A 26,587-nucleotide genomic window follows, 5' to 3' on the forward strand; every position below is an offset into this window, starting at 1 on the left:
TGATGTATACACATTTTGAAACACTATTTCTCAGCAACGAGATGAGACAGAAATACGAGTTTTGCGGTTTTGTATTCCTTAAGCACGTAGGCTACATGTTCAAAATGGCCCCCTATCGCCACAGTACACTCCCAACAACGACGTACAACAGAGCGACATACCAACTGGATTGTTGCTAATGGAATATCATTAAAGGCATGTTCAATCTGAACTCTCAGTTCCTCCAATGTTTGTGGTTTTGTGGCGTACACTGCGTCTTCTAGAGCTCCCCATAGGTAGAAGTCTGGGGAAGTTAAATTCCGAGATAGAGGCGGGAAATCCGCAGCACTTCCTCTTCGTCCTTTCCATCTCTGATTGAGAAAATTCCTCACATTGACATGAAAGTGAGCTGGAGCCCCGTCTTGTTGAAAGTAAACCTAATTTTCATTCTCAAAGAGGTCATTAAGACGCGGAATCGTGGTTTCCAACATTTTCAGGTATTTCTCACCCGTGACAGTCCCTTCGAAGAAGTACTGCCCAATTATTCCTCTGGAAGACAGGCCACACCATACTGTTAAATCCTGGAAGACTGACGGCCTTTTCTTGAAAGATGTATGGATTTTCGTTAGTCCAGTACACACAATTGTGCCGGTTAATTGTGCCATTAAGTTTAAATGTGGCTTCAATTGACCAAAATCTTACCTTTCATCACACATGTTCAAGAACCACTCACAAAATTCCAGTCGCCTATCTGGGTCGTCCTCATTTAGTGCGTGGACAAGTCTCGGAATGTAAGGCTTCCATTTTTGAGCTCGCAAAATTCGATGAACACTGGATTTTCTGATACCAATCTCACGAGAACATTGCCTCATTGATTTCTTTGGGGATTGTGCAAAAGCCTGCATGACTACTTCAACACTCTCGTTATCAGTGGAACTTCTCTTTCTTCCGCACCGTTCTTTCAACACATCTTGCTCTGTTCCGTTGACTTCAAACTTGCCTCGGATTCTTGTGATAGTTAATCTTGTTGGTTGTTGTGTTTCAAATTCAACCCTCCAACGTCGTTGAACCTCAACAATATTCTCCACTTTCCAATAATATTTCAGTATCCACTTACGTTCATCGAACGATAGTTGCACCGCCATTTTTTTTATAAACAGATAAACATGTTTCCATGCTTTCCACTGCCTTCTGCATCATAAACCGCAAAAATCGTATTTCTCTCTCATTTCTTTGCTGTGAAATAGTATTTGTGTATACATCAATTTGGAGCACTCCGTATTGAAGACTTGTGTGACATGGGAATAAGAACACAAGACGCCAGAACCAAACAAATAAATTGTGTTATATTGTTTGTAAGACATAGTATTACAAGGGGACAATAGGCCTACAGTGTCTCGCAGCGTTATAATTGAGCAATAAGTAAGTATTCAATGTCTATGAATTTCTTATTAAAAAAGTGACAAGAGATGTCTAAATCCAACTGATTGCATGATTACATCTTTATACTTTCTATTTTCCTTCTTAGTTTATTAATTTTATGTTAGCCTATACCTATTTAATTTTAATCAGAGGACTATGAGGATTAAATGATACTATTATAATACTCTGTCTAGATTATTTCTTGATAAGTACTATGTTATAATTGCACAGATAATATACACTGTGTCCACAAATTATTGCATAGTTATATAATATTAATACTGGATAGACAGATATAATATTATTACCGTTTGAAAGTTACGTAGTGTCATCTGAGTTCCACAACAATTTCAGCATCCTAGTCCTCTCGCGTCGTCAATCCGATGATGAAAGGCCCAAAGTGAACGTGTTTTGTGCCATTTCCAGAAGACGTTTGTTTGACTCATTTTTCTTGCCGAGGAGACTATCACGGGTCATGTGTACCAGGACATGGTGGAACATTGGTTAATGTCACAACTGACGACGAGGGACAGGAGTTAATTTTCCCACAAGACGGGTTCCACCTCATTGACATCCGGGATTACTTAAATGAATACTTGCTAAGTCGATGGATTGGTCGTGGGGCCGCAGACGACATCTGCAAAGAGCCATCCCGTTCACCGTATCTTACAAAGTGTGATTTCTTCCTATGTGGGCTCACCAAAAAACAATGTGTATGTCCCTCCACTTACGACGACGTTGTCGGAATTGATTAGGCACATTAGAACCGCCATCAGGAAAGTCACATAAGACATGCTTCAGAGAGTTTGGCGAGAATGAGATAACCACCCTGACATCTGCCATGTCACACGTGGAGCACACATAGAATGCATTTCAAGTCAAACTTCACATGTTAATATCATACATTTCTGTTCAATATTAGTTTAAATATAGTATTACAAAATCAAATTCTCCAATAATTTGTGGACACGGTGCATTTCTGCATGAACTGACCTACGTATGTTTGATTAATTTATAATTTAGTTATTGAGCAGTCTAAGCCTTGTCTTTTCGTATGAAGTCGACTCCTGTACTTTTATCTGTTTGTTCTGTACATGACGTCACTGCCTTCTGTTGCATAGTCCGACAGGAATACTACTGCGCATATACTATTATCTTATTACTGCATGGCGTCACAACTTCCTGTTACATATAAAATGCGACACGTACTTCTCCTGAACACTTTCATAATGTTTGTTAGCAGAGTTCGAAAAACTTCTGAACTGAGAATGTGAATTACATAATATGTTTATGAGTTACTATTATGATGTGGGTGTATCATAGTCATCATCAAACGTTTCAACTCTTTTGGCATTCTTTTGTCGCTCCTATGACGATTAAGAATGATTACGAATTCACAAGTAGTGGGACTCCTGCTAAGGTAGTCAACATGACGCAAGACGGTACAGAATAAACAAAAATCGAGAGGGAACGATTAATTTTCATTTCCCTGCTGCCTAATATGTACAACTTTTGCACTGAAGTGAAATCTCATATTTATTTGTATTCTCCGAAATATAATGTTGACAGATTCTGAATCATGGAGTTAAACATATTTACATATTTCATTAGTCACCTATTAAAACAAACTAAATATTAATAAAGTCATTTTATTTCACGTTAATAAAGTAATCAATATATTGAAATAGAAATTTAATAGCAAAGAAAAATTAATAACGAATTGCACTTCAAGAATATTATTGAATGCACAAATTAAAAAAAAATAATTATTAGTTTAACATGCCTTGAATTCTATATGAATATTCAAGATTGTGTCGATAATTTACTAGGGCGTATTTTAAACGATTTCGTGTACAGAAAAATCATAACTGATATTAATGTTGGAGTCCACCGCTGTGAAGGAACGGATTCAAATCCTACTTGGGACAGTAACATGGTTGATATTTTGTTTCGGGATTTTCCCTCAACTCGTTAAAGCAAATGCTGAGTAACTTTCGACGCTGGACCCTGGATTCATTTCGCTGGCATATCAACATCTTCATTTCACTCAGACGCTACATAGCCGTCGCAGTTATAAATCGCCGTAAAATGAACCATATTAATATAAATAATACTGGAATTAAAGATTCCGATGAAGATACGTATGTGCATAGTGTTATATATTAATTTGAAGAAAGAATGATGCTGAAACTGATCAAAAAGAATAAAAAGAATTGGCTGGGTCACTGGTTGAGAAGAAAGTGCCTTCTGAAGGATGCACTGGAAGGAATGGTGAACGGGAGAAGATTTCGGGGCAGAAGAAGACATAAAATAATAGACGACATTAAGATATGTGTATCATATGAAGAGACAAAAAGGAAGGCAGAAAATAGGAAAGAATGGATAATGCTGGGTTTGCAGTGAAAGACCTGCCCTTGGGCAGAACACTATGAATGAATGGATATATTTCACAGCTGCGTCCAGTAAATATTAGCAAAAACAAATTTCTTGCCCCAACCTAGAACCGAATTCGTGTTTTTCCAATCTAGTGTTAGCAGCGTTACCTATATTCTATACGCACGAAGCAAATACGACGTATGTGGTGAGAAAATTGCATTCTTTTCTTAATATATTTCAACTTACTAAATGCTTTTAGCATTGTATGTAAATTACGTATAAAATTATGCTTTGGTGTAAATAAAAATATAAATTAAAACTCAGATAATTACATCGCCATGTACATTTCCATTGTCTTATGCAAGTTTGTACAGGTATATTATTTCATTTCTTTGTTTCCAAACACGTTTCTGTAAGTGTGAAAGGTGGAGTTAAGAACTTGAGAAGTTATTAATAACTTTGAAGCAAGACATACATTCCGCATTCAGAAGAATGAAAATGTAAATGAATAGCAAGAAAAATTACCGCACTAATTCTAGGCCATATCCATTTTTAACACATCACATAGTGACTTAATTTAGTTTGTTAGCAGGATTCCAGTAATTCAGAAAGGTAATTCTCCCGATATGAATAAAACTAAAGTTCCAAAAATCTTGATTTTAACATCTCTCGACAGTTCACTAGTATCTTACGAGCTAAATAACCGAAGAAAGGCTACTTTTCCGTTATTATACAACAAAATTTGTAAGATTTGGTGAAAGGTTTATGGATGTTTGTGTCATAGTATTTGATTGATAGTACGTCGAATAAATAGAAATTCTTAAATATTTTTAAAATTTAAACAGTTTTTGTCATTATTTGTGTTAGACTTTCAACTGAATTCGCTTTTACTTGCAGCTGTCATGTCATATTGACTACATTATCACGTAAATTGCAATTTTACTCATCAAATTGTTTAGATATGTAAGTATAACAGACCAACAGATTCTCTTGACCTTTACGACCATGAGAATGAAACGGATCATTATTTTCCAAATACTCAAGTAATTACGTCTCAAAACAAGTTTAAGGAATCTCGAATCTTCTTCACACCTTAACTTGTACAGATTCAGAAACAAAATCTGGGCCGCCTCAATTTTCCAAGTTCAAGTGAGCATGCGCAGTATCTTATAACTAGAACTTGGAAAAATTTAAGTGGCCCAAATTTTGTTTCTGGGTCTGTATAAAGTAATGGCAGTGTCTACCCTCTTATGCAGGTACTAAATCTTAAAAGTTATAAGAATATATCAGTCGAATGCATTCAGCACAAATTAAATGTTAGCCGTTAGGCGGTGTAGACGAATTGCCAAAATAAGTAAAATAGTATCACTATAAATGAGTCTAAAATATTTTCTGCAAATATAAAATATGAATTCCAACAACTATAGTCGTCAATGTAAGGAATAAAAATGACAACAATTTCTAAATGAATACTAGAGTAAGTTACCTATCATTTCACGAAAAAGAAAAAACGAAGAGAAAAGAAAATGTGTCTCACGAAGATTGACACATACTTTCTCATTATAAGTTTCGTGCGTTTGGCGACAATTTGAGTATCTTTATAATGACTGATGCAAATTATATTAACTTTTATAGATTGTTTTATTGAACAATTATTTAAAAGACAAACTTAGTGGAATTATTTTATTATGGATCAAAAGTGGAAGTTGAACTTTTGTTTTCTGGATTACATGCAAAATAATTTCTGTATAATCTTTAATCACAAATACATTTGACTTAATTTATAAATACTCGTAATTATACCTAGGCCTATGCTTTAACTAGACCCTACATACATAGACTCCTGCATTAGAAAGCAAAAGGATGTTAACATCAAAAGATGGACTTTTTGGTTATGGTTCATTAATATAATAATAATAATAATAATAATAATAATAATAATAATAATAATAATAAATTACTATTATTATTATTATTATTTATTTGTACTGACAGAGTTAAGGCCATAGGGCTTTCTCTTACACTCTACCAAGTTACAAAGTATAAAAGCAGTGAAAATTTAAAAAAAGAGTTAAATAACAGAATACTAACATATCAAAAAATAGTAATAATAGCATAACAAAATCAACACTAAACAACATGAAAATAATACCATAATAGAAAAAAAGAAAGTAAAATACATTGGAATATAATAAAAAGCAACTCATTTAGTACAAATAGTTAGTATGGAAAACGTAAGGAAAAATATAAAAAATGGAATGTAATAAATTAATAATAAAAAAAGAAGGAACGAAATACGAAAATTAAATAAATCCACAATAAAAAAGGTATGATAATAAATTCATCTGGTGATCGAGAGAAGAAAAACGGGAAAAGGAAGGAAAATAAATATATATATTTTTACAAAACTATCGCAGAGAAAGGGGCTTATAATAATATATATAACATATAGGATTTTATGTTTGTTTTGATATTGTTACTCCCGAATTATAAGGACGGTTAGTTGCGTATATTTTTCTATATTCAAAGGAATTAAGCCATAAATCCATGTACATTCATACAACCATTTCTCAAAATGGACATTTTGGACTTATTTTCTTATGGCTTCTGGAGTGATAATTACTGTATGTGCAATTAATTATCCTCAGATTTACATTGAACAATTATATAGATACTGTAAACTTTTAGATAGACTTCAATATGGATTCAGATCAGGATATAGCACGGCTACGGCCCTACTTAATATAACTGAAGACATTCGAAATGCAATGGACAGACGAGAGTGGACGACTTTATGCCTTCTCTATCTGAGTAATGCTTTTAATTCTGTGGATATCGAATTGCTCTTAGCCAAATTAAAGACCTTACATCTTTCCGATAGTACTATGAGCTGGATAAAATCATACCTGCGTGGCCGCCAACTATATGTCTCTGACGGCAATCAGTCTTCTTGGCGACCCACAAAAGTGGGAATTCAACAGGGCTCAGTTCTCACTCGGCTACTTTTTTCAATTTATGTAAATAACGTGCCAATGAACATAGTATATTGTCGCTACCATCTATAAGCTGATGGTCTGCAATTCTATGTGCACTTCCGACCTGATATTTTAAATGATTTTATCCACAAATTAAACAGCGATCTCATCTCAGTTTCGACATGGCCAGCAGACTCGAACTTTTATTTAATGCACCTAAGACCCAGACCATAATCATCGGAGCCAAAAGATTACTGAACACTTTGAACGATAGTCAAATTCTGGCCATTACGCTTAACAATACTGAAATTCCTTACTCACCTATCGTTAGAAATGTAGAAATATATTTTGATAACGAATTGAGTAAAGCACACTTGCAAAAAATCTGCTCGTCTCTTCTCTCGTTAAGCCGGTTCAACCATTTCTTTCCCGCGCCAATGAAACAAACATTAGTTCAAACACTCGTAATGCTTAGCTTCGACTATTGTGACGTGTTGTTCACTGACTTAAGCACCGAACTCTCGAACAAATTACAACGTGTTCATAATATGTGTAAACGGTATGTGTGCCATGTCGGACGATACGATCATATTTCACCATTTTTCGAATCTTTATCTGGCTCCGGCTTAACGATTGCAGAACTTTACACTTTCTTTCTCTTCTATTTAAAATTCTGCGCACATCAACCCCAAGTTATCTGTCGTCTAGTCTTGTGCATTTATGCTCCAATCATAACCTAAATACTCGATTTTAGATCACTGGCACGCTGAGTATACCTCTAATCATAACATTTCTCGATACACTTCATCGTTCACAGTTTCAATTTCTCGTCATTGGAACTCTATACCTTATACTTTAAGGGGCTGTCAGACATTTACTAATTTCAAAATCCGGTTGTAAAATAGACTGCTTAGACATTGAGCTTTCCTAAAATATTATATATGTATATATATAAAAAATAAAAATCATATATACTCGTGTGTGTGTATATATATATATACATATATATATACACACACACGAGTATATATGATTTTGATTATTTTAACAATTACTTCGAATCACATAGCTGTAATTGTTTGATTCTTAGAATGACATGTAACTAAACTTGTTTCTGTTTTGCTATAATGATAATAATAATAATAATAATAATAATAATAATAATAATAATAATAATAATAATAATAATAATAATAACAATAATAATAATAGTAGAAGAGAAGTAACTCTCCTTAATAGATTTACAATCTATCACCTATTTCATCTCAGCCATTCTGCTAACTTTGCAACGATGAATATTCTCAACAAATCATAAAGATATTGGAACTTTATAGTATTATTATTATTATTATTATTATTATTATTATTATTATTATCATTATTATTATTGTGGGATATGATGATAGAGACTGGATTAATCTTGCATAGGACAGGGACCGATGGCGGGCTTATGTGAGGGCGGCAATGAACCTGCGGGTTCCTTAAAAACCATTTGTAAGTAAGTATTATTATTATTATTATTATTATTATTATTATTATTATTAATTGTATATTGTTCCTGTATTTCTGTCATTGTTATATTTTCTGTTGTTCTTATACTGGTTGAGTGGAAGACAAGGCTTTATGGCCTTAACTCTGCAGTAGAAATAAATCTACTAAATAAATAAAAAATAATAATATTTTCTAACGTTTTTTTTTTTTCATTTACGAAAATTAGCAATTAAGTTAAATGTCAAATTCATGTTAGCAGTTTATTGTAAGTCCCCGAGCAAATCCCTCCTTTTTCATTCTAAACCTTTCGGATGTTTTATCAACTATTCATTCACATGTACCTAACAAATGTACAGTATTATAAAAATTGAGTTTAACTTGTTTCCAGTCTGTCATCTTTTCTGTGGATGTCGTATGCGCTTCCCACCCAAGCGGTTCGTGGTTCGATTCCCGGCGTGGGCAATGGAAGACATTTATCTTCCGTCCACGGAACTGTGTGTTTGTCCCTTGTCATATGCTGTCGTATGTTGTCTCAACGGTGGCCCTATGCTGTCCTAACCACATGGGCAAGGAGGTGCGCAATGTGTCAAGTATTGGTTCAAAGAGAATACATTCCTCCACACCGCATTGGGTTGTAAGTGGGTATGAAAGGAGGAACGTAAACATGAAGAAGAAAGAAAGAAAACAAGTTGTTTTTATACCCAATGAAATTATATTATTTTTCCAAAGCCTGGTAGATTGGCTTGTGCTCTTAAGCACACATGAACCATGAACTACGGAACTCAGGCTACACGTTTCGGGTGCTTGCCCGGAACTACTTGTTCGGATGGCTGTGGCCAGCATACCCACACAGACAACCAGTTCATTAGCTATGTAAATCGAATGCGATCATAAATAATGATTTATCACGCTCTCGCTTCGCTTAGCCAGCCGATGCTCGCTTGTCCGGAACTTGAATAGTTTTTTTTTTTTTTTTTTTTTGCCTTCGTAAATCAAAGATTCTGTCTGAGATAAACGAGGGGATGACGGTTTAAGGGATGAGGAGGAGGGGGAGCACAAGGCCTCCATCAGACAATTTGAACGATGGACGAACGAAAGGAACAAGTTAGATTTTAAATGGAAACCAAGAGACCCATTACTTTGGGCAAGTTTTTCCCCCTCTCGTGTGTTTTTTTCTCGCGTTTACTACCCATCTAAAGAACATTGCTGCCGCTGTATCCCACTTGACATGATCTCAACACCAGGACAAGCTAAAACAATAATTCAGTTTCATTTTACGTGTTCTATCTTTTCAGAGAAGATGATATATTCCTTCCAGTCTTCCCTGTCAGATCTTCCTATCACAGCGTACTGTTTTACATCTGAATCAACCGTGACAAATTTTTAGTAAATAATACCAAATAAAATTGTTTATGACTTAGCTTCAAACCTTATGCAGATGGGCACAGTCAGAAAATAAAGATATTATCATCCAATTCCTCCTATTTACGGTACAAGAAACAATATTAGCAACCTGACTTTGTAATTTATTAACTCCTATTTTAACAGCCATTCATAAAATTTCAGCCGTTACAATTTACATCTAAATATTTTTCTAATCTATGATAAAATAGTCACATGACAAATCATCATCTTCATCTTCATCATCATCATCATCATAATCTTCATCACGGACAGATTAAAGTTTATTTACGTCCAATTTCTATGCACTATAAGATGGGTGCTCCAGAATCTTTGAGCAATTAAAAACCTGTAAATCTCTACTGAAAACATGAAATGGACAATGGAGAAGAAAATACATTATATTCCTATAAGGAGAGCTACACGTGTTCCATTTCGAGACTTTCACAGAAATACACCTCTTCAGTAACACCGACAGTAATAAAAACAATTGTCTTGGGCATGCCGTCTATCTAAGTTCCTATTGGACGAATTCTATTCATTTTCAGTAACTCCTTCTATTCCAAGGACTGATTTTTTTTATCCCGGTTCAAACCAAAAGCATCTTTTTTTAATTCTGAGGTGTTTGGTCAGAACATAACTCCAAAATTGCCATTTCCTGCTATCTAAACTTACCGGTATGCTACTTGGAAGCTATAAAAAAGCATGAGCATGTGCGTATAATTAAACATTCACATTTGTATGTAAACATGAGCATGCGCAGTACGTTGTAACTGGAACTTGGAAAATTTAGGTGTCCCAAATTTTGTTTCTGGGTCTCTACAAATTAAATAACATCTTGTTTTTTTTTTTTTTTGTTTTTTTTTTTTATAAAAAATAGAGCGAGAGAGAGAGGGAGGGCGAGGTAGGGGAGGGAGAGGGGGAGAAAGGGGAGTGGGAGGGAGGGAAAGGGGAGTGGAAGTAGAAAGATAAGATATGAATGGGCACAGAAAGTACTAATGCAATATGTTGACTGCATAATATATTAGTGATTAAAGAAAATGACAAAATATCTAGAAATAAATAATTGATTATACAAATATCAAGAGAAACAAAACGGTAAAAATTTTGAAACATTTGCAATAAGTTAGAATACTCAGTGTACTGCATTGCACTCTACTCAGTAAGAAAAGCGGGAAGCAATGTAGGTAGGTGTAGAGGTGTGAAGGACTTGGAAAAGGAGAACAAGGGAATGAAAATTTCTACGTTCATTAAGCTGTAGCCACTTTAGAGTTTGGAAGGATGGGGTAATATGGTCATCGCGACTGGCATCGCAGAAGAAGCGAACACAAGAATCATGGACACGTTGTAATCGTTGCGAGTGGTTGATATTGAGGTCAGCCAGTAGAAAATCGCAATAATCAAAGTGGGGAATTACTAGTGTTTCCACAGTATTCTTTTTAGTGATAACAGGAGAAATTTGCTAAGATGATGGAAGTGCCAGTTTTAACATATGACAGTGGAAACTGGATACCACAAAGAAAGGATAGAAAAAGAATTGAGTAAGAGAAAATGAGATTTTCAATGCTATAAGCACGATGTACTCTCAAATATCAGATCAGAAATGTTGTAATAAGAGACCAGCAATTTATATAAATAATTTCACTGATAAAATAGACGAATCCTAGAAGGAACTGGTATCACAATATATGTAGAATGCAAGATGATAGATTGCCAAAACAGATGGATGGATGGATGGATGGATGGATGGATGGATGGATGGATGGATGGATGGATGGATGGATGGATGGATGGATGGATGAAGCAGATATGTCCCATGAAGGGAAAAGGCCTTCTAATTTGGGGACCCCGGAGAGCTTATTCGGTAGTCCACTCCGAGTAAGTAAGTAAGAAGAAGAAGAAGAAGAAGAAGAAGAAGAAGAAGAAGTAATTTCTTACCACAATTCTCTTTAGTCGGACAACTAATACATAGATTTTGGACGCTAGATAACCAAATTGAAATCCTAGCGAGTCCAAATAAAATTTACATTAGACCTAACTTGACTCTAGCTCAATGCCCGCAGAACTTTACACTATATTTCTCTTCTATTTCAAATTTTGCGCACCTCAACCCAAAGTTATCTGTCGTCTCGTCTTGAGTATTTACGCTCCAACCATAATCTAAATACTCGATGGTGAAGAATGGGTAGAACATAACAGAGAGGTAGAACTTAAACTGAGAAGGATTCAATCAGACATGGGAACTAGAATCCAATGTGGCTTAGTTTAAAACATCAGCACGAAGAGCTGAACACGCGCACGAAAATGTCATGTACTTCGGTACGTCATAGTAGTACTTAGTACTCGGTCTCAGATTACTGGTACATTGAATATACGTCATCATAACACTTCCCGATACTCTTCATCATTCACCGTTTCAAATTCTGGTCTTTGCAACTTCCTACCTCATACTTTAAGGCAGGCATGTCAAAACCCTGCACATTGTGCAGTCGCACACATTGTGCACAGTCTCTGTGCAATGTGCACTTTCTATTCCCCTACCTGGAGGGAGTGAATCGCCTTGGAAGGGAACGCGACAGGGCTATACAGACCTGCAACAGCATATCAGCTTTTCTTTCAGTAACTCAGTTTCAGTACGGGTACTGATTTGGCTGTCTGTGAATGAGTTATGATAAATAAAGTGAGGAGTTCACAGATAACGAAGAAGGGAAATTATGAATCATATAACATAATTGTTGTAATGTTTTCCTCAGCCAAAAATAATTATTTTAAAATGAAAGGTTTTGATCAGCCCATGTCGAGGTAATAGTGTTGTGACAGTTTAGATCAGATTAGTAAAGTTAATCAGTACTCTCACGACATTGGCGTTGTTTTAGAGTCTGTACTAACAGCCATCAAAGATTAGTCGACTTACGACTTTCATTTCATAAGCTGGTAAGTGATGAGAATATTGTGAGGAATACATTAAGGCTCTTGAGGTTGTAAGGAGCGAAGAAAGCAACTATTTGCAAGGCGGAAAAATTTTCTGGAAAAATATATAATGGCAAATTTTCTGTCTCACGTCACTATATTATACTTACATTAATAAATCTTCAAACCTGACATAAATAGAATATCGTCGCTTCACAGCTTGTGAACTACACTTGTAATTTCTTTCAGTAACGCTTCCAACTTGTCGATACTTGCTCTCAACGTTTTCTAAATAAACTATATGTAAATTTATTGTCTAAGCTTAATTTATATCGTTTATTAATATTAATGTTAATTTATATTGACATACAGCAAAGAAATTATTTCAGTGTAAAAACTTCACAATGTCCTACTGCATGTAATTAATTGGGAGTATAATATTTTCTTTAACATTTGTGTACTGATGGTCCCAATAAATAATAATGCTTGACGAACAATGAAAGAATAGGATCTATTATTTAAAATAATTAGTACCTACTACGTAAAATGAAATACTATGTTCGTTTCTTTCTGTTGTTTCGAAATTACTGCAATATTCTTTTTCTTCAAATACTATATAAAAATAATTTTAATAATTTATGCTTTACAAACCACTACTTTGTAAAGTACAACTGAGTAAGCCTAAAGTTTCTTGTATTACAATTGTCAAATATAGACACTGATAATAACCGTGTTTTCTTCCTTCTGCTAAGAGTGTTTATAATGTCCAAATTCCTATTTAATCCAACCCTATAAGCGCAGAATAGATTATTGTACACCCCTCCAGCTAAGAACGGGTAAGAGCAACGCTTGATAGATGCAACCTGCACAGACCGGCGATCCGCGCACATAACTGCACATTTAGAGTCTGATTTCTGACATGCCTGCTCTAAGGGGCTGTCAGACATTTACTAATTTCAAAACCCGTTGTCAGCTAGATTGCTTAGACTGTGAGCTTTCCTAAAGTATCCTATTTATTGTAATATATGAATTTTATGTTTAATATACGAGCATAAATTGTATTTATTATTTTAAAAATTACTTCGATTCACATTACTGCAATTGTTTCAATCTTAGAACTACATTAACTAAACTTGTTTTCATTTTGTTATTATTGGTATTATTATTATTTATTATTATTATTATTATTATTATTATTATTATTATTATTACTCCAGAAATGCATATAGAGTGTTAGTTGGGAGGCCGGAGGGAAAAAGACCTTTAGGGCGGCCGAGACGTAGATGGGAAGATAATATTAAAATAAATTTGAGGGAGGTAAGATATGATGATAGAGACTGGATTAATCTTGCTCAGGATAGGGACCAATGGCGGGCTTATGTGAGGACGGCAATGAACCTCCGGGTTCCTTAAAAGCCAGTAAGTAAGTATTATTATTATTATTATTATTATTATTATTATTATTATTATTATTATTATTATTATTGCCATTAATTGCATATTGCTCCTGTATGTCTGTCATTTTTATATTACTATTTTTTTATACAGATTGAATGGAAGACAAGGCTTTATGGCCTTAACTCTTCCAGTAGAAATAAATCTACTAAATAAATAAAACTAAATAGATAAATATACAAAAGCGGTGTTAGAATAGTATGACGAAGAGTATTTTGTTTTTCCGGCATTATTATTTCTCCGTAGTTAATAAATTATTTTCATTAGTAGACAGTGGATGTGGGATGATTTATCGTTACATTTTTTTTTCATTCAGACCATTGGCTCAACAGGTTTTAAACGTAAACAGACGACGTCAACATGCTACTGTATCTCCGTACAGTCAGAAGGAAAAGAAAAATAACGTACTGTAGCAGTGTAGCACATACCTTGCAAGTTCAGTCCAGCGTTGCAGTAAACGACGATATATTCTCGTAAGTTGTCGAAGCTGAATCGTCTTCGCCTATCGCTTAAAAAGTTTTTTTATCGAGAGAATTTCTGAAGAAAAACTCTAAAATGGGGATCACTCAATTTCTTTAGAGGAATATTTGCACTGAGCATCATGTTGCACGTGTCGTTTACACCCGCACAACTAAATGATAATGATGATGATGATGATAATGATGATGATGATGGTTCCTCAGATTTTATTTCAACGCATTTCCTGTGCGATGTACTGTTGCAAAGTTTCTCTATAGCCTGAGTTGTTCTGGTTTTTATTTCAATTTTACATACATTACACACGATATTGTCTTCGTTAATACATAAAATGTCACTCTCATAATTCTTTATTGCATTTCGTATCTATAAGCGACTTTAACGTTTTGACTTCGACATTATAAATGGATCAGCACAACATATTCAACGCGTACTAAATACTTGAGCAGGATAACACAACTGCACACATTGCGTTGCAATGTGGACCGGGGTTCCTTCGTTATGTACGCTGCTGTACTCGCCAGGTACACAAAAGACGGACGGCGCGGCACGTGCCATATACTCCGATACGAAACAACTTCACTTTTCCTTAAGTCATCCCGCATCTACTGTCTAGCCATTAGCAACACACAAAGTAACGGGAATTTATTGCAATCTACAACCTTCTCATAAAATCAGTTCCCTTATGAGTCTACATTAAATGTAATTTCCATGGAGCTTCTGTTACCACAATGAGAGCATTCATGCTCTCTGGATGTCTATGAAGTGACGTAGTCAGCACCACACTCCGTCTGTCTTTGAAAATCTCCGTGTTGAACTTTATAAGAGCCTTTCTGATTTAGATTTATTTGTATTGTCATCAACATTTATATTAGTTATGCTGTACCACAATATTTATGTATACGGGTTTCATAATAACTTTATCACATTTACCAACAATTAGCATGCAATTCCGACAGCCTGTTAAACTAGTAACTGTTCTACTCCCGCTATTAACTTAACTCCAAGCAGTCAAATTCTCCTTATTGATCTTAAATATCTATCATCTGTTCGTTCCACACTTACGTTCCTTCCAGCATTCTATTCTTACTAACATAAATTTATATATAATTTCGTCTTTATACGCCTCATCTTACTCGTTCTACTTTACAATATATTATTCTGTAGATCATTATTACAGTATCAAAATATCGTTCTTAAATTTTAACTGACTATCCTATTTAAAATCACTATACTAAAATTTGTTATTTTAACACTTAAGACTTCACATTGTTTTACTCATTGGGATCCTTTTTCTACCTTATACCCTAGATCATACATATAACATATAGTTCATCCCTATGTTAAAATTGGTAGTACTTTGAAGAGAACAACCGCCAGGATCGCCACCAGTCCGTCATAAACGAACACGAGATGGCAGTACAGTCGTTAATGCAATTCAAATGGGAGTTATGGCTGACTCCTTATGTATCAGCTAGATGGCAGCATAGTAAACCTGACAAAAGTTGTTACCGTCAAAGCCTATAAGGCTGCGCAATCTAGGCTAATACACATCATTATAATAATCATGTTAAATCTAGACATGAGTATCCAGTTCATTTCAGTTTGATCATCCATTCCTTAACCTCACGCAACACTGAGAATAAACTATAAAAAAAATTGTAATTACTCTCACTAATATTATCTTTCATAAACTTCACTACATCACTTTCTAAGATTTACTTCTTTACAGTAAACTTCAATCGGTAACTATATTTTATTAACTAGCCATTGTTTTAATTTTCCAACATCCTTTTCAATTCTGTAACTTCCTAACTCATCTATATATCCAAGTTCCACTAAACACACTTTCACCACAATAAACACGATTTACAACATTACATCACCGAACTACTATATTGCAATTCCTTCCTGACATTTTATTTATATCATGCCGTTCATGCACCAACTTCTAAGACTGTAGCTTTTTTGGCCCTTAAATCTACCCGGAAGCGATAAAATACTGCCCTGTGGTGACGAAAGCATAATCTCTTCACCCCTCATCCTTGTCGCATCCTGACGTTTTCTCTTAAACCTAACCGCACCTTCTATAAGAGCCCTGCTGTACGTTACAAGATGAAAAATTCTTGTCTTACTCCGAAATTGAACCTAAATTCTTCCAGTCCGCACTTCTTAACTGCTTACTGTTTAACCAATTGAAAGCTGCCTCCGTACAGTTGTAATTCTCAGAGATTTTAGAAGCAGTATTATGGAGAAAAACACTAAAATAATCATTATCTTCACTCTTAAGCTTATGTATTTAACGAGCTGAAACCATAACATGATTATAGGCATTTACAAGTTTTTCTCTTTCACACGAGGTAGGCTACTCTCCAGTACTGTATAATTGATTTCTCAAGCTACGACCTGTCTTGCAGCACACTGGCTCTTGGTGGTTCAAACTTGATTAATTTGCAGTGTCCTTAGAGATTTGAAGTCGAGGAATACAAATACCGAAGCAGACACCAAGCCAACTTATATTTGCATACGTTCTCTGTAATTAATTACAGATTCACTTCAAAGCTTACAGTGTTGCCATACACTCAGCCTCGACGACGCGGGTGAGTGCACATAGTACAGTGCCTAGAAGTTCCATAAATTAAACATCACTCTTTTACTCACCTTAGGGACATATGGTAATTGTTAAAAATGAATTGAGAGGCTCGGGAATGAAACATGGTAAATGACGTTTTAGTGTCTTGAAGTTATCAGGGAGGTAAACATTTAGAAAAAATGACATTACAAAATTTACAATAGTTAGATCTTTGTTTTTATTTTTACTAGTAATTTTAACATTATGAAACATACTGGTGATAGTACTAAGCAGAAAATATTTTTTTTAATCGTTAGAAAAAAATAATTCAATAGTATGGCACAACAGTATATGATAGATACCACGTTATACATGCTGGAAGAATGTTCACTTATCACAATTCTGTTGTTAGTTTTCCTTAGTATAATTATTACTGTTTTCTTCTCTATTGTTAGGATCTTCATTAAGAGAAATATTCTAAAAAAATTATATCAATAATCCGTTTTATAAACAGTAAATTTTATACATTGAAAACCTTGAATTTAATGTCCGTGAAAACTTCTTATGACAATAACTGTCATGTGAAAGTAACCATAATCCAATATATATATATATATATATATATATATATATATATATATATATATAATATAATTCATGAGAAAGAATACAGTCACTAATTATGAAACTGAAGCGTGATAAATTTATATCAAAAAACAATTCTCATGTTAAAAAAAAAATATATATAGGCTACACATATAGGCCTACACAGGTTCGAGAGCTAATATAATCATTACTTTAAGTCAAGTCTTTTTCATTTCTTCAAAGAATTTGTAAGATGGTAAGTATAGTAGTTACCATTATATACATGCAAACTGTCAATATGAGGTTATAAACATTTCTTATCTCGGTTTGTTTATTAACAATACTGTAATCACTTCCATTATCTTCCGGTTGATAGTCTGGATCTTTATCAGGGTCATCACTCTCATAATCACTATCTAGTACCTGTTCTAGCACTACAGTAACATTCATTATACCAACAAAATCAACTTTCGTCTAGCAGCCATCTTGTCTCACATACCAAGTTATACATACAACAGTTTGTATTTACCAGGAAAGTAAAATCTGTATACTTCTGCCATCTGTTGAGATATTGGAAAACTAACTACTGCATTAGACTCAGAATGTAAGATACCATATTATATGCTACATATATAATTTTTGACAAAAATGTCAGTTACCATGATTCACGCCCGAGCCCCTTAATTGCATATATTGTAATCCCATTATTTCATCATAAAGAATTCGTCAGTTCTTCTTCCTTAATGTATTACAAGAACTATATTATTTCCTAATTTTACGAAATATGTAGAATATATATTTGATGTTCCAAAATTATTTTAAGATTTTCAAAACTTAAATATGCAAAAATTAAATTTGCTTTGATATCGCCTTATTTTTCTAACAGTTGGTACGGATTTTATCCCAGATTATTTAAAGAACTTTTATTCATGTTTAAAATGTACTGGGTGAGTTAATTATCTCTGTAACGAGGCAACATTGCTATGGGCGAACGATTTCATAGCGTACGTCGCAGACCTACTCGCAGTCTCGACGAAAGTTGCGGCTCACGTGAGTTCGATTGGAAACCAATACTACACTAGTTGTATCCTCGCATGTTTGTGACTACAGTTTTAGTTTTAAATGGCACACAATATAGTATTGCATAACAGAAGTGTTTATGTACGTGAAGCGTTAGCAAATTTGATCAGTGAAGTTTGAAGACATCTGAAAAAAAAAAAAAAAATCCTATGTATTAAATTTCCACTTCGTCCAACAATTCACTATGTGAACAAACCCCGCGAAACAAATTGTTACAGATAAGAGACGCAAAATACGGCGTAGTGTTCCAATCAAGGAAAATTTGGGAGACAGGACATCTATTGAAAAATTCCCCTAAAAGCCCTTTCTTCGTCTTTCGGAGAAAATGGTAAACCGTACGGTTCTATACGAATTACTACAACGCTAATGAAGTGTATGTGTGTGTATCTAGTGCCTACCACTTCAATTGTGTGACTCGGGTTCCGCATATTGCGGATAGATGGTACGACTGTGACCCATTTTCAATTTGTACACCACTTCGGCGGGCCACGCTGTATATGATGTGTATCTGTAAAGAATTATGTCGTGTACTAGGTGAGTGTATGTGTAAGTATTCGTGTAAGTGTAGTGTAGGGAATGGTGATGAAGGTGAGGAAGGGAGAAGGGGAAACCCGGTGTCGGCACGCGGCCTACTCCTGTCGAATAGCATCAAAGGGGCCGCCAGGTTTAAGTGACCCATCCGACAGTGACAGAATGCCTTCTTTTCATATGCACTGCGGAGAGATTTGGGATTTAACTCAGGCATGTTGGTGCACAATGTAGTGATTAGAAGTTGTGCACCGCCACCTCTCCTTGTCCCGAGGTAGAAATTTTACATGAAAACTTCTGACCCCGCCGGGAATCGAACCCGGGCCGGCTAGCCTGGAGACACACGCGCTACCAACAAGCTAACTCGACGGAATAACGCTACTGAAGTTAAAACCGTACAAATTTACAATGTTGCAAGAACTACGATCAGATGATCCTGTAATCAGGCGTGGATTTTAAATTGAAACAACTACTATTGTTAACGAGAATTAATTGATAAATACTTCCTTAGTTTATTCTTCAATTCGTTTGATGGTTTGATTTATTAATCACTAATTCTGTTCCAATTGGAAAACGCGTTGATGCTGCAAATGAGGGGTTCACAACCATAGTGGACCAAGTCCATCTGGAATAGTTCTGCGATAATGAGTCTTAAAGTTCCTGGCTCACGCTTAGCAACCTTCATCTTCCACAGAGTCCGTGGATATACCAGAGTAGCGCAATCGGTATATCTGCTTAATAATGACAAGTGTACAAAATTGCATCCGCCTATGATACGTGGTCTGTATTGTATTAATTATTTTATTAAAATATTGAACCGCATTATATAAAAAGTCGCTTGCACTACAATTGACATTATTCTTAAGTGATTTTCACTTATATGGATCCTTACATACATGGAATCAAAGCTTACTATAAGGTTTTGCTGTAAAATTAATCAGTAAATTACTAGAATTTTTTATTATAAAAAATATAAAAATTAATAGTCATAAAAATTCCTAGTAATTTACCCATTCGATGTACACAAAATTCCAATAGTAATGTTTGTTCCAATGTATATAAAGAATCTTATAAGTGAATATCAATGAAAAATAATATAAATTGTGACGCAAGGGACTTCTTGCATTAAGCAATACATTATATAATTAAGTTATTAATAAAATGCAAACCACTTATCATAGAGAGAGACGAAATTTTGTACATGTGTTATTATCAACCAGATATACTAGTGATAAAACATTTTGTGAGTTTAGCTTTAAAAATATGGAAGTTAATAATTTCAGTATAATGTCCCCAAGGATACACTGATGTGAGATTTGGTCATTTTTGGTAAAAAAAAATCGTTTCTTTGTTTTTATCTTCAAAAATTCATTTATGATCTAAAGATGCCCTCTGCCAATTTTCATGACCATACGACCGATCTATCAGCTCTGCGGGCTCTGACTGTTAATTTAAATTCTCCGTCCACGACCTCCACTCTAAATTCTGCGACCATTTTGGAAATTACGCTATATTTCATACATTATGTATTATATTAGATTTCCGATTGAGCCAGTGTAGCTTCTCGACTTCTTGAAATATTTATTCATAGAATCCAACAGGTGTTAGACCTACTTCAAAGGCTGCTTTCCTTTAAAATATATTCAGTTACAAAGGAGAGCACAACTCTTGTCTAAAGAAAAATTCCACTTGTTGCTAGTAGCCATAACAACGTGTTTTCCATGCTTGGTTTTTGTTTGTGATACAAGAAATATTTGCAAGTTTCTAACAGTTTTATTGTTAGTGTTAAATAGTGTCTACAGTCCATAGTGATTTGTAAATATTTATCTATTATATAGTTTTCATAAGATTACATAGTTTTTTAGTCATCTTTATTTACTAGTGTAGGTTAGGTGTGCACTGCGTGGTAGTGTATATAAGGATAAGTTCTGTATATAATATGCTACAGTAGTTCTATATGTTTCAAAATGCCTAGAAAATAAAAAAGACAGAGACCTGGTTCATTATTATTATCCCAAACTTTTGAAGTCAATTTTCTCCACTTTAATTTTCTGTAAATTTTGAATTTCTAAAAATAATACTCTTTCTACAGATTCTGTACTACATGCATGATTTTTTGTAGAGGTTTTTGAATATGTTCTTAACAAAACTTACTATCAGTATTATATCTACATAAGACTCATTTTTGTTGTTGTCGTTTAGTCAACAGTCCGAAGACAGGTTTGAACCTCATAAGTACCACCAATAAGGCATCACTCATGAGACAACTAGGCCAGGAGATAATGGGGTAGGGTGGCAAGTTTCTTTCCTCCTCCAATGCATATTTCGCCGATTAGCTACATATTCCACTAATCAGACTTCAGATGCTTACAAACAATTGTCCTTCCTCTGACACATATCGTCAAGTGAGATGTACTACCTGGTTATATATATGCATATCAGCCAGAAGAAGTATTTTTTTAATATTAATTTTTTTACGCTCGAGTTGAATTTTTTCTGTTTTTACACTTTTAGTGCATTAAATATTTTTAATTATTTTTTTAGTAAAATAAAGAGGAAAATTGTATAGTAAGTTTCGTTTCTGAAGGTCTGACACGTATGTAGACAAAAATTCTGGCCAAGATAGTTTTTGAAAACCTAAATTTACACAATTTAAAATTACAAATTAAAAGTACAAAATTTCATAGATCTACCTAGAATAGTTTAGAAAATTGAAATTTCACACCAGTCTAACCTTAATAGGGTTTCTAGTTTCTACGGTCTTTGTATTTTCCAATCGAGCCAAACAATACAATCTTGTCTCAAGAATGAATTCAGAACTCCACAAATACATTATGTCATTCTTGCAAATAGCAAATAGGATTAAATTCAGAAATGCTTGGTTTGAAAGGGGAAAGATGGTAAAAATTTGACACTGATCCTAATTGGTACGTGATTTTCATTTATTTTACTTAGAAATACCATTGCTGAAACAACTTAAATTCTAGATTAGTTTTATAAAAATATTTTGGAGCCCAAATTTTGAAAAAATTGATATCAAAATACAGTCATTCATTAATCTCACAATGTAGAGGTAGAGGATCGTTCCTTTTTATATTTATAGTCACTTCTTTCCTTTTTCCTTATTTCTTTCACCTTATCACAGACAAAACAAATGTACTCTTTTTTTTTTTCAGTTCTCTGTGAACAGTTCTGAACACAGCAGCACTGCATTTTTTCGCATTTAAATTCCATTCTTTCCCTATACAACTGTATACTGCATAGCGCGCTGGACTAACAATGGCGGATTTGTCGGCATTTGCCGGCTCAAACGATTGCGGTACTCTGGATATCCACGGACTCTGATCTTCCATAGGAAATGCTGCCCTCTGTGGAGTAACAATTGAGTTATGGACTTTGTTTGTTATGGCAGTGAATAAATCTAAGTTTTCTTCATCCGAGATTGTATTAATCCACAAACTGATCACTGGTGGATTTGGTCCTCTCTGATTGTTGAGCCCCTCATATTACAGTCACTTTCTTTTGAACATCATTTACGAATAACAATGCGCCGGAAACGCCGAAATCTCTTGAATACCCTTTCCATTGTGCTTCACGATAGTGCTCGTTGATACGTAGCTGCCAAGTGGTTCATTGTTTTAACAGGTGGACCTGGGAAATTCTAGAGCATTCTTCATATTCTCCGGATATGAGTTCCTGAGACTACGATCTTTTTCATAAACTTAAAAAACCACTGAGAGGAGTACGCTTTAGAAATAGACAGGCAATTTTATTATAACAGCTGTAGAACTAGAATCTTTCAGCAAAGTGACGCTGTGGGTGTCATCCGTTGCCTTCCAAAGGAGTGGCGACGTGTAAGTGATACTGCAGGATATTACTTTGAATAACTGTTAAGTATAAGTTATACCAAAATTTTAAGGACAGCCCTTCATACTGTAAGTGATGTTTCAATCCTGTCCTTATACTTATGTGAAATCCCCTGATGCTTATATAGGGACCAAATGTCTGCGAAAATGTGAAAATTTTACTGCAAACCCAAGTTGTCTACAGTCTGATCCGTTTGGATATGGATAATATTAATTTATTATTATAAAGCTATTATGATAGTAGGAAAAATTTCTTGCTGGTTATATCATGATTAAAAGATGGGAGTTTCCATATATGACAATCAACAATGCATAATCTGAAAGGAAAAATGAAAATCGTAGGTGATTAAAATGGCTACTACAAATCAACAGCGGGCACAATGTGTTCTTTGGTATGCTAAATTTGAGAGTGTTAAAGAGTTCAAAGGGAATTTCGACGTGAATATGGTGTGGGTAATGTACGATTCTATAATCTTGTGGTATCGAACATTTGTAGAAACAGGTTCTGTGTTAAAAAAACATGAAGAAGGTCGCAGGCGAAACCCAGTACGAGAAGCAGCTATCTCTTGACTTCGTCCTCAAACTCCCCAGATCTAACCTCTCCTGACTTCTTCGTGTAGGGTTTTGTTAAGGACATTGTCTATTCACAGAAACCCAGGAACATTGATGATCCGAGAGTAAAAATTACTCAAGCTTTTCTACCAATCACCCCTATTATGTTACAACGAACATGGATTGAATTGCATCACCGTTATGAGTTGTGCAGGGTGCACAATGGAGGTCAAGTTGAGCTCTAAGGAATCTTCCATCTTTCAGTGTTGTACGCACAAAGTTTCAACAAATAAATTTCAGTAGTAAATGTTTTACGGTGTTTTTACTTCATCAATACTCAAACGGATCACTCTGTATTTTCTGTTTTTGAAAAATTGTTATAGGATATAATCTACAGTCTGGAATATAGAGAGATTGTGTTTGCAGTTAAAACTTCACTTTTCTCAGGCATTTGATCCCTGCATAAACATTAAGGAGTTTCATATAAGTATAAGGGCAGGAATGAAACATCGCTTATGAAGGGATGTCAAACCTTTGGTAGAATGTGTATGTCAATTATTGTGAATGAAAAGTGTGTATTCTAGTTAAAGTGTTCCCATTAATTTTCGAATGACCTACGTATGATTTTTTTTAATATTTACAATCTGCAGGCTTCATTACTGTGGAGTAATACTACATGCATTGGTTTATCTTAAACTATGTCCATATGATTAACTTTATATTAACCTATGTATGATATTAACAGATAAAGTAATTAGTAATTAGTTAGAACTCTGCATTGAGTCACCTACGCTGTGTTAAGATGTTCTTTATCAGTCAAATGCACCACGGCACCAAATTTTGTATCTAGGTTACGAGAGGGACGAGAAAACTGAAGAGCATCAGTTTCGAAGAGCAGTTCTACCGGTTGCAAATCTCTGGGTAGGAAAAAAACTGTTGTAACTTATAAATAATGGAATACTTTGCACCACTATACATAAAACACACACACACACACACACACACACACACACACTAGTGTAGGTGCGGCTGGAAGCAAGACGTAACACGAATGTAGATTTGAGTTGAGTTTGCAATCAGCAGTAAAGCATACACCCGAACACTTGGTTATATTTCATAGTCTTTGATTTCCATCTAACCTGCAGCAAATCAGTCTGCGAATAAGATCACCGGACCTCTTTCACACTTTGCTCTCCAGTTAGTTTCACTGCTTGTGTGGGAACTTCACTTCGCAATTCAGTTCATAAATAACTTCAAATACGTACAAAAGATTCCGTGCTTAGGTTCATATATTTTAAAATACAATGCTGAGAGCTTGAAGAAAATATAAAATAAGACCTTTTGATTTAGCCTGCAATAGTTAGTTTAATCTGTAACATAGGAGTTAGCTACATTTTAGAAACTTGATTCATGTTGGCGTTTTAACGTCTACTCTCTCCCCATTCCACTTTCCTAACCTTGTTGGTTTACTTTTTTGTTTAACCTCAGATTAAGACATCAAATTAATTGTCATTAACTGCATTTTTTTTATAAATACCAACTTAAGATTATTTCGTCTTAATTTTAAGTTAATATAACTGACGAATCTTCTTAAGTTGACCATATTAACTGAAGTTTACAGAAAAAAATGGAAAGAAACGCAGAGAAAAGTTTCTCATTATGAGTAAAAGGTAAGAAGTTTATTTTCAGTCTATTTAGACAGATTTTTGTTAATTTTTAAGTACCGATTGTGATTGAATTATGCTATTCACAATTTTACGGTTTTTTCCTAGATTAAGGTAAACACCGACTCTAGAAATGTCAGTTTTCTTCGAAAGTTTGGTAAATAATGTTTTTGTCTCATCGGAAGCTCATTTCTTCTAGTTTTAAAAAATATAAAACCTGTACACATTATCTCAATAATTTCATAATTATTTGGCATTTATAATATAAATGAACTATACTTTGTATACCTTATGTCATCTTCAGTGTCTGTTTTGTCCTATTTCACATTTTCTGGAATTTATTATCCTTCCGACAGACAAAAAGTAGACTTTGAATTGGGCAAAAGACTTCACTGAGATACCAAATTAAAGCTTAAATTTGTGACTGTGTTGTTAACTAAAATTACTATTTTCAGTCGATTATAATTATTTTATCCCAAAAATATACAAATATATTATTTTTTTCTAAAATTCATAATAAGGCCTTCTTATAATGTGACGTATCTTTTGAATGATTCAAGATAAATAAATAATTTTAGTACAGTTTGTAAAATTCTCCATATGTAAGATATCATTTTGACGGAAGAATTTTTACTCTAGGTCAAATTTCTAATGAAGTTAGATCGGTTCAAAATTTTATTAATCTTTTTTCAAAAACATGTTTCTTTGGGCCCCCAAATTCTACTTTCAAGTTTGAGTTATATAAATTGTTTAGTTTGCCCCCAAGAATCATGTCACAACAGTTTGAAAGGCATTAAGGAAAAAAATGTGGATTTTTAACGTTATAGTTGACATATACCTTAAGTTAAGTTAAATTAAAATTTATTTATTTATTTCCAGGTTTCTGATTATTCTGATATCTCATCTGTGATACTCGTGTTTTCCATAGGGAGGAAAGCCGTTTATAGAATTCGATGGCAATTTATAATTAGATTTCGATTATCAAAATGTATAGTGGAAGAACTTGAACAAAGGTTACGTCGTCAGTTAAAACCACAAACAAAACGAAATCATCGTCTGAATCCAATGTTCATGATCCTCCTCACACGTACTGAGACGCATATTCAGGAAGCGGTGATGATTATGTTTTCTCTCTCATTAAGGAAACAGTTGAAAACCAAGTGGCTTTCTAAACGAATTTCATATCTGTTTAGCGATGCTTCCGCATATTTTATTGCAAGTATCAGTCAGTACTAAACCTAATTTAAATGTTCC

This window comes from Periplaneta americana, chromosome 9, assembly GCF_040183065.1.
Source record: "Periplaneta americana isolate PAMFEO1 chromosome 9, P.americana_PAMFEO1_priV1, whole genome shotgun sequence".
In the NCBI taxonomy this organism is placed as follows: domain Eukaryota; kingdom Metazoa; phylum Arthropoda; class Insecta; order Blattodea; family Blattidae; genus Periplaneta; species Periplaneta americana.